The sequence below is a fragment of the Ambystoma mexicanum genome, chromosome 12 (genome assembly GCF_040938575.1).
Source record: "Ambystoma mexicanum isolate Mex_15411 chromosome 12, UKY_AmexF1_1, whole genome shotgun sequence".
NCBI lineage: Eukaryota > Metazoa > Chordata > Amphibia > Caudata > Ambystomatidae > Ambystoma > Ambystoma mexicanum.
The window spans coordinates 1,083,902,774-1,083,920,173 of record NC_090936.1 but is presented as its reverse complement, the minus strand read 5'-3'; positions in this window follow the sequence as shown (position 1 = coordinate 1,083,920,173).

The following is a 17,400-nucleotide window of genomic DNA, read 5'->3' as shown; positions in this document are numbered from 1 at the left end:
TGATTTTATTCCGCTCCTTCTTCTTCCTGATCTCCGATCGTTTCTCCTGATCATGAATCACAACAGAACACCAATCAAGAGCCTTTGCCTCACTGGACTGCTTCTTCAATTCTTTTTCTTTCTCCTTGCTGTAGCGACTGGTCTTTGATAATCGGCCAGGTTATGGTCTTAATTCAGACCAACCATAAAGGACATGATCAATGCTATGAAAGGGGAATAAGTTATGACCGAGGGAGTAAAAGGTAACCACAAAACAACAGTGTTTCCCCAGACTTTGCCCATTTCTGGCTTGGCGGGGAATAAAACGGGGCTAGTACTGGCCCACATCAGGCGTTGACCACACCTTTTATGGGACCTAAAAGCACCCAATTGGTAAAAAAGTGGGCAAGTACACTGATAGGAACACTAACAACACAACTGTTAATGCTAGACTGCATGCGATAAATACATCTAGGGGGGAACACTAACACAATGTGAAGAGAGGAGTCTTGGCAATAACACTAAAATACTAAAGGCAGTCCATATGGCTTTGCACATGCTATTGGGATAATTGAGCGATGCACTGTTTCTATGAAAAAAGTATTTAAACTCCCTTTGACCTCTGACGAGAAGGGTGATGCACTAAAGAATAAGTGCATCCACTGGCTAAGACACAAGAAAGGGTGTCTATCTGTTATCTGGGCAGATATGATTACCAGATAAGACAAATGGCATGTGGGATATTATTGAAATTATCTTGGTGCACAAGCACCTAGCCAAAGGATTGCTCGTCATTGAATATAGACGCTTACTGACCACCGGCTCTTCAATCCAACTCTTGGAAGCAAGACGACACGGAGCAACACAGGTCCGATCCTCGGGTCTGTGCTTAGAAACCTCTGGGTATTAAGCGTGTTATAAATAACCAATTATAATTATAATGCCCACCTTCATGTGCGTTAGATTTACATACAATGCCGGCTCCAAATGATGATTCAAATGCAACTGATTACCTTCTAAATTGATCCAATTGCTTGACCTAAGGTGCGTATACGTGCAATGCATTGCTTGCCCCAACGTCCATTTGACTGGAAAGACCCGGCCCACTCTGAGAATTCTTATCATATGCAAGTTACTGGATGCCCCCTTGACTCCTCTGGATAGGGGGTGGGTGGTGGCTAATGGAAGTGTGTGGGGGCAGAGATCAGAAGATAAATGAGAGCTGAGGCAAGGTAGCTGAATACAGACGGTTTGGAGGGATGTCTGACTGCAGGTTGGTGCTCCTAGTTGTGGAGGAAACGCGGGTCAGGATGCGGGAGGGAACAGCTCAATTTTGAGGGCCTTCCGAAAGGCCAGGTGATCCTCTGTGAGACAGAGAGTGAGAGGCAGATAGTTTCAGAAGGTGGGTGCAAGTATGGAGAAGTAGGGTACTCCTATTCTGAAGAAATTGAAGGGGGGACTACCACTGAAGAGTGCTGAACCTGATCTGTGGATTTGGATTGGGTGGTAGCGTGTGAGTTTGTTTTGGAGGAATTCAGGGCCTTTCTTATGGATGGTACTCAGGGTACATGTGATCTCTACGGGAGAGTGCAATAAGTCATGCTGTACAGTTTGTATCCGTTGGAGCTTTCAGAGTTGAGATGCAGGTGCAACTAGATTGATGGAATTATAGTAGTCTAGGCACAAGAGGATGAGGGCCATTATTGCAGATGATTGCAAATACTCCAAACCTTTTATCTAGTCTTATTCTTTTCAACTTTCTCTGTTACCTTCGATACTGTTGACCATTTTGGCCATCTCTCTACATTATCTCTCCTTGGCATGCGAGATAAGGCCCTCACTTGGTGTGTGTCATACCTTGCCCCCAGACACTTTCAGATATCCTGGAACAGCCATATCTCCCCACTCACCCCCTTGCTGTTTTTAGTTCCCCAATGATATGTGCTTGGTCCACTTTTCTTCACTCTCTATACTTCAGCTATTGGTGCCTCGTTCTCCTCTCACAGCTTCTCCTATCAACTCTTCAATGGCAACACTCGGATCTTCTTCTCGTTTCACTTCCTATCTGACAAGCTTTTGTCAGACATGTCAAACTGTCTCTCTGCCATCAAATATTGGATGCTGTCTCACTCGCTCATGCTCAACTCCACTAAGACTGATGTTCTCTACTTCCCAGCCAAACAGGCTAGCTAGTCCTCTCCTCCTATTCTTCTTTTTCTCTCCTGACTGTCTTCCTTACTCTGCTTCTGCTTTTAACTTTGGTGTCATCTTCGATCCATCATACAACTTCCGCTGTTCATCTCCAAATCTGCCGCTTCAAACACATTCAGCTGCGCCAATGTCAGGAAAATCAGGCATCTTCTTTTCAATACTGCTACCCAGCTAATCTCCTCCTTAGTCCTTTCAAGATCTGACTAATATGCCTGCCTCCTCTATGGCCTTCCCAACTATGTTTTTTCACCTCTGGACAAAGTCTTCAACTTCGCTGTCTGCACACTTTTCAACCTTCCTCACTTTACTTCTACCTCCCCAGTCTGGCACCAGATTGGCTGCCTATTAATGAAACAAAGGGCTGAGTAGACACTTCTCATCATCTTTAAAACTATTCATTGGCTCGCCCCACCCACTTATCTACTCATCTCACTCCCTACTATCCTCCTTGCTCGTTAGAGCATCCTCAGCTCACCTCCTTGCCACCACTCAAGCCCCCTGCGCTACCTTTAGTTTCTATGCTCTCTTCTCGCTCCCCTACTCTGGAATGCTATTCCTCTCCATACTACAACAACTCTACCACTATTTGAATCCAACCTCAAAGTTTTCCTTCTTTCTGAAGAACCTGTTTCCTAGCATTTAACGCTATTACATTACCCTGTTTTCCTCTCTCCATTCCCTTCATGGACAACCCTTGAGCACTTTTCTGTCACCCTTCCATCCTTAATTCAGCACTTCCTGCACCATCCCATTCCTATGTCATTCTGTCTTGTCCTCGTCCCTGGTTTATGTTTCCATCTTCCCCTGCAATATCTGGTCTTCAAGTCATATTCTCTCACACCATTGTAAAGGACCCATGTACTCTCTGCTCTGCTATCAATGGTAAATTCTGTAAGCGTTTCTGTGCCGGAAATGCATTGCTTTCCCTGGGATTTCTATGAATAAATAAATAAATAGTTCTCCCATGCAAATGCAGTTATCCATTTCAACCTTTACCTGAGGCCAGCTTTAAAGCAATAGAGAAGTTGGAAAAACCCTTCGGACACTTCCTAACCACAAAAACCCCTGTGATAGTTTAGTGATTGCAGGTGATTTTAAGATGCAACCTGAACCCTCTCCTACTTTACAGATTCTAATAATGGAGGACCACGAAATTTGAGGCATTTCGTCCCACTCTGCTAAGTTTCCATTATCTACCGTTATGCAGAGAAATGTGCTCCATTATTGATTTTGGTGAGTGTAAGCCTGCAATGGTAGGTCTGGGAGATATTCCAGCACATCCGACTTATACAATTCATTAAAAAACAATTTAGCAAAGCATAAGTGCCTTAAAGTAAATATTGCCAAAACCAAGATCTTGATATGTCACCCTCAATCATGCAGGAAACCCCCTCAGCCAAGGTTTTTACAACAGACGATATTACTGTAGATATTGTAGACCCATTTGATTTACTAGGTATCAGGATCGTTACTGCAATTTAGAGGAAATTACAAATTGAAAAATGCAGTAATATTCTTAGCCAGATGGGGACAGCAATGTTAACATTTTTCATACATTACAACGATCTGGTGATGCAATTCCCAAGCTGCGGCGGGTGTTGCTCAGAATTGTGGCGTCATAGCAATGTCTCTGCAGTGGAAATCAAGTTTAAACCGATTTTAAAGACTTTTTTTCCCAGCCATATAGTGCACCGTCACTTCCAACTAAGATGAAATAGGGTGTATCTGGAATAGTTCATGAATTGAGATTAAAGCCCCCTACTCCCCTGACCCCCCACCCCTTGTCGCCTACTCATCTACTGGCTAAGGATTTGGAATAGCGAGCATCTCGTTAATTGGTGCAGGAGATCTACCCCCACTCAAATATGTCAGATCCGTGTTTCCAATATTATATCTTTCCAATGTATAGTCCAATCCCCGCCTCTTGGGAACAGGGGCAAAATCCCTGCTGGAGGAGGCTTATGAGACTGGCAAATTAGTGAAATAAGGCATACAAGCGTGGCGGGTCCATTAATCAGAGATCACCTGAGCACCAAGGATTTGGTGGGATTTAAACCCTACCTTGATGGATTGGAAACTAGGGACTGTGTCCTTTTGCTTAAACGTCACCTGGGTATTCTCCCAGTGAGGGCATTTACAACAAAGTGTGGGGAGGGGGAAGTGCTCAGTAGAAAGTCAGTATTGCATTACACATGATGAACCACTGACTCATTTCCTTCGTCTTTGCTCTCTCTATAACATCATGAGGAGTTGTCGGCTGAAACCTTTGTTAAATGCCAAAGGCATTAGAAAAGTGCAAGATGCATTGAGTTTCTGGAAAACACTTTAATGATGCATATCCAAAAAAGCCCTAGTCCAATTCTTGGCTGGAGCATGGCAGAAAAGATCAGGGTCCTTTAATATCTGCAAGAAATGTCGTACCATTCAACTTTGAGTTGAAACGGTTTGGGTATGTTTTACCGAAAAAAATGTAATCGCAGCAAACTGACGGAAAATTAATTTGCTCGGTTCCCAATTTAAACACACAGGCGTTTTCTTTTTTTTGCCCTCCGCCTCCAATTTTAAGGAAGCGAGGGACACACCAGCACGCCCAAAATTGCAAAACATCAAACATGGGGAGCGGGGTACACCCCCACAACCTCCGCTCTCCATGGTTGGTATTTTGCAATACATTCTTGAGGAGAACCATCTCCGGTTCCGGACGCACCTCAAAACCTTCCTCTTTGCTTCTGCTTTCTCTCTCCCTCTCCCCTGCTGAACAGCAAATATTCTTCACTGAAACTGCACTGATTCTGCAACTGGACCACTCTTAACGGCCTCGGTCCTGGGCCCAGCCACTCTCCACTTGCACTGATGCCCTGGAATCCCCTCTGCACTGCGGGACTGTCTCTGTATCCCTACAGCCCCCCCCCCTTTCCAGCACTTGTTCTGCACTTACCTTGCACTTGCCACCAGCTGGCCCTATTTATTTATTACTTTACGCCACTTACCTTGTACTGCACTTCCCCCCCTCCCCTTCCCCTTGCACTTTTCCCCCTCCCCCACCCCTGCACTTGCGTGATCTGAATGACACCTGGCCTAGTAGGATCGTTGTCTGTCTCTCCTTGTTCCTCCCCTCCCTGCCTCGTCGCGCCTTGAAACACCTGTGTATAGGCGCGTTATAAATGCCATATCATATCATATCATATCATGCGACCAAATTGCCCCGAAGGCCAAATTACCCATGCAAAATCTGACCAAATTGGCCATTAGGTTAATTGTTTAGGTCAAATAGGCTAATACTGTTGAAAGGCTTGCATTATGTGTCTATCTCAGGTCCTGAGTCAGCAAGCTCTCTCTTTGCTTGCTGGCAGCAGGCCCGGATTACCAAATAGGCAAAGTAGGCACTGGCCTATTGTCTACACTCCTTTTAGCGGCCCTGTGACGACGGATCAAAATAATATTGCTTTGACCGTGAAAGAAATTTACAATCAAGCTTTCTTGAATTGTTTCCAAATGACATTAAAAAAAAAATCATCAAGTCAAAGAAACAAAACTTTACATTAAAGACTCCATAGAGAAAATACTGTATTAATGTAATGTACCCATTAACAATTTAAAGTACATAAACCAGATACATCAGATTCACATAGAGGTTTTTCACTTAAAAGCTCATCTTTGGGCAGCTGTCAGTTTGTAAAGATAATCTGGTGCAAACCACGTGCGTGTAATGTACAAACTGTAATAAAGTTGTTCTATTAAAATTGTTGGTTGGAAAAATTAAATCATTTATTTGGAGATCATTTGCGAGGGGGCGTAATTTCGACTGCTGCCGTGCCTCCACAGGGTTTAATCCAGCACTGGTTGCCAGCTACATGAAGCCAAGCCAGGCACAAGAGGGCCGTCTCTTCAGCTTGTATGCTGACCCCAACCAACAGATTAAACTCCCACCCAAGTATCTACAGGGCTCAGAAACCTGGAACTACCAACAAACCATAAGACCCGAAAACAGAAGAACCTCATGCCAACAGCCGTAACAACCAAAGTGTCAAAAGAAAGGAAACAAAAAAAAAGCCTCAGAGCCTGCATGCAATTCAACTCCTGTTTTTACCTCATCCTCTACACATTTCCATACCATATGGGACCTCTCTCTTAGCATGTGAACCGTACATCTGTGCTTTCTCAAAACGTGGCCCTCTTTGTAGTTTTGCATTTGGTCACCATCCTTCGTCATTCATGCACAGACAAGCTGAGCTACAATTTTGTGTGGCCTCCTTTCCGAGTAGCACCTCTTATTCTGCATCTTGTTTCAAACAAAGCAACCTTCCTTGTTCACAGAAATGTTTCCTCTGCTCCTAGATTCCACTCTGTGCTTCACGATGGTATCAGAGCACAGGCGGCAGTAGTTCAAGAATGCCTGAGTGTTATCACCTTACCGCGTTTCATAATGTTTGGGCACCAACGAACTTTCAGAATTAACCCCTTTGTAAGATCACCCCAAGCATACTGCTTGCATCCCAAGTCCCAGTCAAAACCTTGTTCACAGAAAACTCAAACTGGATTATAATTTTCGGTTATTGTTAATGCACCTGCAGTGTAGAATTTGCGTTAGTACTCAACCAACATTCATAAAATCATCTGCTTCAGGCAATGATTTCCTATTTAAGGTTAATGCACCTGCGTTGGATAATTAATGAAAAAACATAGAGCTTTCTGTTATCTCTAGTAAAGCAGAATGCTGCCTATAGAATTAAAAGCAATATCTCTGAGACAAAAGATTCAAACATTTTAGCAGTGTCAAACTCCTGCAAAATTATCTTTCTGACTATTATGGGCCTGCTTTATTATGCCCACTGCTCAATACATCTCCCAGGTTCCAAAGGGGTCCATGCATTATTCTTGATAACTAGACAAACTGACAATAGTTGTATTTACTGTGTATAGTGATTTGCTGGCAATGTCAGCCTCTGATAGCTTTTGTTGACATACCTTTGAAACAGAAATGAACATTATAAAATCAGAGTTATTCAGGTTACAACATTAGGCATTCTTATTAAACTACAACGTTACTATTGTGATCCATGGCATACCAGGTATATGATACACAAATCTATGTAACACACTCCCCCTCTTGTTCTCCTGGTCACTCTCTATGTAAATTATCTCTCTCTCTCTCTCTCTCTCTCTCTCTCTCTCCCCACACCCTCTCTCCTTCTCTCTATCTCTCTCTCTCTCGCTCCCTCCCCTCATTGTATGTCTCTGTTTCCCTCAGAGGGCCTTTTCGAGAACCACCAAACCAATACTGACAGCAGCGTGGCCGGTAAAATATCACAGATATCTTGAAGGAAGAAAGGTGCTGAATTTTTGGCAAAGGAAGTTATTTTTTTTTAAAAAAATGGAAGTCATATAACTGTACTAAGAAGGTAAAGAGTCTCTTTTTACAATTGGACAATGTTCATTTGTAATGATCACCTCCAGTATCTATTTTAATAAAATAAAAAGTATACATTATTTTCTAATAGGATACATAGAATTAGTACATTTTCCTGGCTGATTTGCATAACATCAAAGAGCATTTTGGGCACATAGGATCGATCTGACAAAGATGTCTCTGATAGGTGAGTTATACGCTTTAATCCATAAGTACACAGCAAACAAAGGGTCTCTGCTCATTTATAATTCACAACACTCCCCCTAACATAAATGTTTGTAACCATTAACCATAAATACTCACTGTAACAGCTAAAGGATTTTGTTTTTGAGGTTAGCTGCAATAGCTGCAACATGTGAAGAGTGAGTAATGTACATTTGCATCACCTTTTTTGTGTGTTTTCTCTTCCAGCACGCACCTAAGGGGGGAGAAGGAAGAATTATCGGCTGCACTCGCGGCGGTAAGAGGAGGATGAGTAAGTAATGTACACCTAACCTAACATGACCTTTTCCCTTTCGCAGCGGAAAAGGTCAATGGAGTCAGGCTTGTACACAGGTTGTCAAGACTATACTTGAAGACTGATGAGTGAAAGGGCAATTCTGAAAGTGACGATCTTCCATATTTGAACAGAACGATGACGCTGATGACAAAAATTTTAAATAAACCTCTGTCACTCCATTGCTGTCTTAGGGCTGTCTTGTTTTGTGAGGGATATTGGGAAGAAATTGGGCTGGGTCTCAGTGTGAGTATGCCCAGTCCCTAATGCAGGGCGATCCATAGAGAAGTGCAGGTATCCACTTAATATGTCGAAAATAAAATTTCGAATGACAAAAATGTTGAAAAGAAATACCGAAAAAAAATCGAATGTATTATTTTTTTTAATTTACATGTTTTTTTGTTTCGCAAGTAAAATAAAAAGGGTTTGAAAAAAATAAAAAAGGGGGTTAGGGGGAAGCCCCTCATTTCAAAGAAAAAATAACAAAAAAAGACATTCGACATTTTTTTTTCCAGTAATATTTATTCGACATTTTTGCATTCGAAATAATGAAATTCGAAATATTAACTATAAACCAGAAGTTCATTTACACGATAGGCATGGGTGGATGGTGTGGGTTCTCAGTCTCACATACCCACTTGTCAAGATCATTATAAACTTCCCATTAGGTCACTTTACAGTACATCCAGATGTCTAATTTCTGTCACATCGAGGAGCTTTTAGACATAGGCCATACAACATTATTACATGTTGTACTAAGAACTGGCTGCACCCTCCTTATAATATGGCAGTCTAGATATCTTTGACCATATTTCTCTCTAACTCAGAAGATAAATTGTTATAATTTGTTCCCTCTAGTTTCCACTTGATTGCTGCTATGAGTAAGGCATTCGTTGTTTATTGATTTAATCAGAATCATATACTGTTATACTATTAAATAGTTAAATAGACCAACTAGGACGCAGCCTTTTTGTTGTATTAATCATGATCTATGGATTTGCAACTTTGACTTTACTGATATCTTTATTTCACAGATAATGGTTATGTCCAGATGTTTTAATGTTTAGAAGGAACATTTATATTTCTGTTTCCAATACAATACTAGATACAGTTTTTCAGCATCGCCTCAAAAGGGACCCCCAACTCCGAAATCCCATCCTTCTATAATTCAAATTAATTTCAGCCCAACCCCAATGCATTCCCTTTCCTCCATCTCCCAAAAGCCCAGATAGTCAAAATAATGTTATTAGCACAATCAGTGTGAAATGGAAGTAGGGGACATACATCTCATGCAATGTAGATCAGACTGGGGACCTCTTCTACAGGGAGAGAGAACATCATGGTGTCTTCCACAGTGCTTAGCCTATTTGCCACAACCCTGTGCACAATTTCAGAGGGTTATGTTTTCATTACAACTTGAATAAATAACCTTCAAAATAGTTCAAAGGGCACTTACAAATATGCATTTTTGTACACAACTGTTAAGATCTTTTCACTATATAATCAATGTAAGTCAGGCCTTTGTAGGTGCTGGCCTGCACTAAGCAGCCACTTGTTACTTTACATGTAACCCTGATCTATTCTAAAAGACTCTTTCCCATGTTGTATGGTGTCACACATCGTTGTCAATGCACAGGTCACAGGATCAAGTGATAAACAAACATGCCAGAAGAGCAAAATGTGAATGTCTACTCATGGTTATCCAAACTCTTCAAGATCAAGCACAATCATATATGCCTATGGTACCATGAACACCATTATACTGCGGTTATTCATGATCATGGTTACCCATGGTAAAATCATAGGCATCCATGGCTTGTCCATGAACTTAAAAACAGGGCTGTAAGGAGCCAGGAAACCAGGCTTCATGTTCTGCAAATACATTTGCGTTTTTCCATTTTTTCTTCTTTATCAGTTGTTGTGCAAACTGGAAAATTGCCTTATTCTGAGCACAACCCTTTACAAAAGGATGGGCATTTGAGAGACACAATGATGTGTTCTGCTACCAAATGAAGCATCTTCAAATGCAAATATGTAATTGTTGAATTGGTTAATTGTCCTATCAGATTCCCCTTTCATAAACTTCATGTCAAAAGTCTACTGTGTATTTGTGTCCTGCTGCATCAGTATCCTGATCTGCAGCGCCTGCTCTACCAGTGGCACAGAGCAGGTTCAGAGGTCACAGGTGTCCATTTGACAGCTGCAGTGACAACCAAGTCTCCGCAGCACAGGGGCTACATTTAAGATATGCACCCCTGTACTAAAACTATGTTGATCATATCTAGCCCATGCTGGTGGCAGGGTAAACTCTAAATATAAGTGGAGTTAAGGCATGGTGCATGGCACTGCTCATGACCATTTTAGCCATATGTGTCAGCTCCGATGAGCCTGCTCAACTGCGGAAAGTGATGTGCCTTCTTGCTGACAGGCTGATCCTGCTAAATGATAGGACAGTAATTTGAATGGCCGTGCCTCTTCTTTGATCTCTTTGTCAGGGCAGCGCATGCCCTCCTCCAGAGACAGCCACATAACACACCCAGGGCTCGGGCATCAAAGGAGCACTTCCATTCACCCTAGTGAGAAGGGAAGAGGGAGAGGTTGGTGTAGACAGGATATCTCTGTACAGTGGGGATAAATTCCCACCATTGTGTTTTTCTCTGCCTCTCTCTCTACTTCCTGTCCCCTCACTTCCTCTAGAGCATATCACTTTGGGTGTGATATTGGAAGGGCGAATGCCACTCATTTTAAGAACAGGGATTGGATCACTAAAGCAGGCTGGATTTAGCCCAAACACCTTTGCACTTTTATCTTCAAAAGAAAGGGTCTCACACAACTTCTCTGAACCATCTTTGAATCATCTTTTGGACTCCAAACCTTCAAGAAGATTTCATTAGAACTCTGTTGCAAGAGTGTATCTCTCTGAAGTCCTCCGTCAGTGAGGTGAAAACTGAGTCTCCAAGGAAGGAGCAAGCTTTGTCCCCTAGCCATCCCCTGGGGCCGATCAGGAGTGAACCTGCTGCTGGAACAAGACCTGTTTCGCTGCCAGCCACAGTGGTACCCAGGACCTCACAGTGTTGATGGACCCCTGCAGTTACGAGGCAGCCCCCCCTGTGTTTGGGAGTCTGAGAAAAGAACTCATGTTGTCCCTCTGCCCCTGGACTGGGACTCGCAGCACCCTGAAATCCAAGGCAGCCAGGATCCTAGTGATTTTCACTGTTGAACTGCATGGAGCCATGTTTGAAGAACCGTTCAACACATTTGAACCTCCAGGACCCTCTGTTGGTGCCTTTTGCTCACTCCCAATCATAGAATCACTCACACAGCACCAAGAAGTCTGCTTTGGTGTTGCCGTAGCACCAGGAACTGCAAAAAAGATACTATTGACTGCTATCTGCCCCATTGGTGCATTTGTGGGCCTAACGGCTGCTCAGGTCACTTGTATCCCTTTTGCACCCGAGAGCATATTTTTTTTTAAATTGTAATTGTAAATGTTTATTTGTAAAGCGCTACACAAGTGAAGAGCTTCAAAGCACTTCAAGGCGGGAAGGGAACAAGGGAATAAAGAAGCCATTCTTAGGCCTTGAAGTTTCCGAATGCTCTAACAAAAAGTGACTAGCATACTAGGCCTGACGGCACCACTACTAGTGCATGCGCAAGACACGAGGGAAGGAGAGAAGGGGTGGAGGAAGTGGAGAAGAACAAACAATCCATAAACTACCGTACTAGGCCAACAATATTTCAGATAGTGCGAGTGTATGAAAAAGCGTGAGGTGATAAGGGGTTGGGGGAGAGGGAAAAGAACATACAGAACAAAAAAAACGACCATACTAGGCCTAGCAAACTAGGCCTAGTACATTCAGGTCATGTCAGTGTGCAGACAGGAGTGCAAGGGAGGGGGAGGGGAAAGAACAGTGTGGTTATGATTTGTCTTACACCCCTGATTCATTATTCCTCAGCGTACTGCATCTTCCTATCTTTGCATATTCTGTGGTCTTTCCACAGGGGTGGGTTTTTACAGCTTTCTTCTAGCTAGTTATTATTGTGCATGGCATGTTTAATTAAAGTATATTTTATTTGTATAGGACCTTGAACGGATATTCCTTAATTTTGCCTTAATGAAAGAGAGTCTGATTAGCAGAGCTTGCTTTCTTAATTGCATGCATCATTTTAGTGTTAAAAATCGGAAAAATTAAGGTTTTCACATCCTCGCAGATGGCATCCTGTCATACCAGTGCAGCCACAAATCATGGTGTTCTGCTTGAAGATGAATCATCTGGTATCCTGATAATCTCAGTAGTTGCCTAGACTACCTTCTTGTTCTGCATAGATTTCCTCATCAACTACATTATCGTGACTGTAACAGCTCCTGCTTCATCTAGATATGATTTTGGTAGAATCCTATTTCAATAACTACCACACAGGATGTAAGACAGTGTATGGACCTAATGTCTTACGGAGGAACCCTTCTTTGAAGAGGAAGGTCTTGTGCGCCTTACTGAATGGTAGAAGTGAGGGGGTGAGTCGAATGTTGATGGTGGGAGGATGCTGAGTCTTGGGGCATAGACAGAAAAGGCCTATCTTCTGTTTTTTTCCTTCGTGAACTGGCATAGTTCACAAGTCTGCACATGTCCTTACTTCTGGTGGATCGTAGGCCTCAAGAAATGCTGAGTTTCTTAGTGATGTAACTTGGGGACTTCAGGGTAACAGTTTTGTAGGTGATACAGCAGGATTTGAAGATGATATGGGCTTGCTGCAGGAGCTGGTGCAGTTCGATGAGGGTCGGTGATGTGGTTGAATTTGTGGAGTCCTTTGATGAGTCATGCTGCAGCATGCAGGACACATCTGCGGGTAGCCAGTGTAGTTGACCGAAAGCCTTCCAAAAGGGCATTGCCACCATCCAGGTGGGAGAGTACCAAGTCTTGGACAGCAGATCTGAAGTTGTTTTCTGAGATGCAGGGCTTGATTTCTTGCAGGAGAGAAATTTGGTACCAGGACGTTTGTGTCTTCCTTGCTATGTGCTGGTTGAAGGAGAGGTGTCTGTTGATATCGAACCCAAGAGAATTTTAGCAGGTGGCCAGCTGAGGTGTGAAGCCCTTAAGGTACATGGCAGATAGCCAGGTCTGCATCCGGGTGTTCAGTGTTTTTGGTCAGTAGTAGGAATTCAGTCTTGGAGGGGTTGAGCTTCAGGTAAGCACTGGAAATCCATGACTGGATCAATGAGAGGCGGGCCATGAGCCAGTGGATGACTTAAATGGAGGATATCTTGAGGTAGAGCTGCGCATGGTGGATGTGGATGTTGTAAGGAGCAAGGAGGGTTCCAAGTGGTTCCATGCTAAGATTGAAAATCACAGAGTACAGGATGGATCAGTATGGGACTCAAGGAGATGGGTTTAGTTGGTGATCTGGAGGAATCCATTTGTACAAACTAGTGGCGAATAAGCAAGGTATGATTTGAACCAGCTGAGGATGATCTCACTGATCCCCATGCAGCGCTGTAGATTGTGGGTAAGTGTCTGGTGGTCTATTGTGTCAAATGCTGCTGAGAGGTCAAGGAGAACCAGGAGGCAAGGATGGCCATGAAGGATTTTCAAGTGCTTCGTCGATCCCCTTGATGGGTAGTGTTTCTGTGTTGCATCTGGGCCTAAAGCCAGATTGGTAGGACTGAACGAGATTGTTGGCTACGATGTGTTGGAGGAGTTGCCTCGGCTACTGCGTTCTCAAGGATCTTACCTAGGAAGGGAAGATGGGTCATGGGGTGGTAGTTTGTGAGGTCGTTAACGTTCAGTTTTGGTTTCTTGAAAAGCAGGAGGTTTTGCCCGGTCTTGAGGGTCGAGCGGAAGGTGCCTTGAGTTAGGGAGCCATTGATGATTGTCAGGTAAGGGAGGAGTGCTTCAGTCAAAAGTGGCTTGAGTATGGACGCATGGAGGACATTGGCCGCATATGCTGTGGCCTTGAGGGATGCTAGAATGGCAGCATGGTCTTCCATAGTGAGTGTCTTGAAAGTTGTCCAGGTGGTTGTGGTTTTGCGAGATGGGATGCTCAGTTTGCTGTCAATTGTAGCATTGGTGTGTTGGCGGATCATGCTGATCGGCTTTCTCAGTGGAGTGCGGTATGGGTGGGTCGGGCAGAGGGGTGATGCAGTGCTTGATGGCTTTGAAGTGGGCTCTGCTTTCATTGTTGGCCTTGGCTGTGGCTGTCTAACCAATAACAAAGACTGTTTTCAACAAGAGTTGGTTTCCAGACACTAAGGGACTCCTTGCTTTGTCAGTGTGTAAGCATTACCATTTTTTAGTATCTCTTGTTCTATAACAAGCATGAAAGAGGAATGAACCTAGGAAAACGTGTTGATCAATTAAGCCAAGTCAGTTGTAATTGACCAGAGACGAAACGTGTAAACAAGGAGTCATTAAGGTTTTTCAAGCACCTAGTGCTATCCGGAGAGACTTCATAGGTAGTCGTGCCCTGGGTTCGCGGTTTGCTCGTTTTCTTTTTAATTATCTCTGATAAACTTATTCAAGTTCTGTATGTGTCACTTGTTTCCATTAAAACGAAAGCACCGTATTTACCCGCCAGAGGGCAGCACAGCACAAGTAATATTGAGAAGCAGGGATGTTTTTTCTAGTCGGCATATTGAAAAATCGAAATTTCTCAAAATCCTGTTCACGAGAAGCATTTTGTCGTGTTTAAATATTTTGATTGAATACCAAAAGTAGGTTGGTCACAAAATATAATTAACCCCTGTATACAATATAAAATATAACATGTTTGCATTTTCTCCTTCACGGAAGTGCCTCAAGAGAGAACATGACACTTTTTTTTCATAATACGTCTCATTCCTTACACGCAGCCATTCCTGGCAAACCATACGGAGTTTTCTTTCATTTGATTCTTGTTTGTAGCGGAATAGTTCTGCATTTATTTATTTTTATTAATTTGAGGTGTTTTATAAAGTGCTGACGAGACGTCAGACTGCTGAGAAAAGGCAATCGTGGAAGGAAGATTCTGCAGAGGACAAAACCACATATTGGAACAACTGTACACAATTATTGGAAAAGCGGAATCAATCCAATTGTGAACACTTTTTGTGTTGCGTATCATTGCCCACATTGGCATCATTCGCCATTTAGTGGAATAACGGGAGCTTAGCTGTAGCATTTGCTTGGGCCAAATTGTGGTCAGCTTCGGGAGACACGAGAAATGGGGGTGCATTGAGAGAGCAGTGAAAGCAGAGGAGCCTGAGGGTTTGGACTGCGCTACTCACTGACTTACATCCTAAGTAACCGATAGAACATTATGTTGCACCATCGCTTGATCGCTGTATGCCTTCAACCCCTCCCCCCTTCCCTTTATATCTCTTTCCTCTCACTCTGTTGAACTTACCTGCCTCAGGGAAAATTGTTAGTCATCCTCATGGAATGTCCACTTCCAATCGCTCTCCTGAAGTGAAAAGGAGCTTAGCCTCTGCTGGCTGGGTGGAGGAAAATGTTGCATATGGGGTGCCTGTTGGTGTGAGGAAAGGGGAGGTTTTGTCATTTTGAAACCTATGTACGAACACAGGAGACTGCATGCTCTCATCATAATACCTAAAAGGAAAAGGGTATTTGCAGAACGTAATGAATTAACTAAAACACGTCTTTATTTGGCTGAGCCCATGTCTGCAGTCAGTCGCACTGGGATAGCAGGATGCACTGCAAACTGTCCACACATAGCTTACACTCACGCGCACCGTCACTAGACTGACGGGATGGCTCGTGCTCATTTGCAGCTCCTTCCTCATCCAAATAGGATGCGCCTTGAAACACCGTTTGCTGTATAGGCGCATGATACGTTCTCAATAAATAAATATATAAATAGCAGCAGCTGCACATAGGCCATCCACAGCTGATGCCACGTGCACACAGTCAAGTATTCTTTCTACGCGTAATCGGTGTAATCTTTAGCTGTATACTCTTTTCTCCTTTTTCACCTCTCCCTGATGTACAGAGTTCTGCTTCATTGTGCAATGCAGTGTTGTTTTTTCAGGCTGCCCCTGCTTTGCAAATTCGACAGAACAGAACGTTTTGAGATATCGGACGATTTCTTGGGTGAGTCTTGGATACTTATGGACAGGCTGACCCAGCACAGTGTCCATTGTGGTTTTAATCAAATGGCAGGTAACTGGAAGATGAGTTGACTATCAAGTAGAATGCAACTAGACAGAATGAGGGTGCTTCTCCATCACGGGAGCTTTAATCCAATGTCTGAAAGGAGGGCCAGGATCCAATGGCTGTAGGCCATGAACTATGGCACAGGCTGGGCACTTGAGCAAGCAGGCGTGGCTTTAACCTGGGAAAACGTGGCAAAAGTGTTGAGTGGCTGTTGTGGGCATCACAACAGGTGGCTTTGGCAGTACTGTAGGGGACTTTATTTGGTGCTTTCTTTTTCTGTTGTCCGCGCCTTCATGCCTGAGGGTCTATAGTGCGCTATATAACTACCTTGTAATGTAGGAGGGCAACACAAATGTGTTATTTTCCAAAAGAATCAGGGAGGCTCAAATCAGTCATGGGAAGTCTTTAACATCTACAAAGAGTTATCCAACCCAGACTTCACAAGGAACATTCAGGCGACACACACCTGACACAGCGAAGACCTGCCCCTTCGGCCTTGATTTCAAAAATCAAAGTACCCATCCGAAATAAGACCGCAACACCACCCTTCTCAGCACCGTCAGCACCCTGTTAAACCCTACGACTCATGGGAATTAATCGCAGAGGTGATGACGTTTCAAACACAAGTATGCAGCTAACTAGTGGGAACAGGCACAGCTTCATGCATGAAAACATTCCTACCACCACTCACCCTTATCTTCACCTCTTAAGTGCTGAGGACGGGTATGCTCGTCCTCGTTGCACAGACATGCATAATAGCCCAGCAGTTAAGGGGTTAAATAAACACCTCTTTAACATGGGGTGTACTCCCCATGCCGTTCAAATAGGCCATGATTATTCTTCTGATCAATCAACCATGGCAGACCCTAAGATTTCAGAAGATGACGAGCCAAGTTCCATCCTCCCGTACACCAGGGAATCCCTGAACAGTTTATAAAAGGGAGGGGCTCACTTTGCCACAGAACTGCTGCCTCGGTAAAGAATGTTCCACCCCTTTTAAATAAGACAACAATGAAAATGGGAGTTATGGGGGTGACCCCGTGCAACAAGAGGGAGAGCTGACAAACAACCGCTCCTGAACAGTGAAAGGGGAGCGGAAAAAGGGGTCACTGAATGATGAGCTGCAAAATCATGACCCCCGATCCCTGTAACAAGAG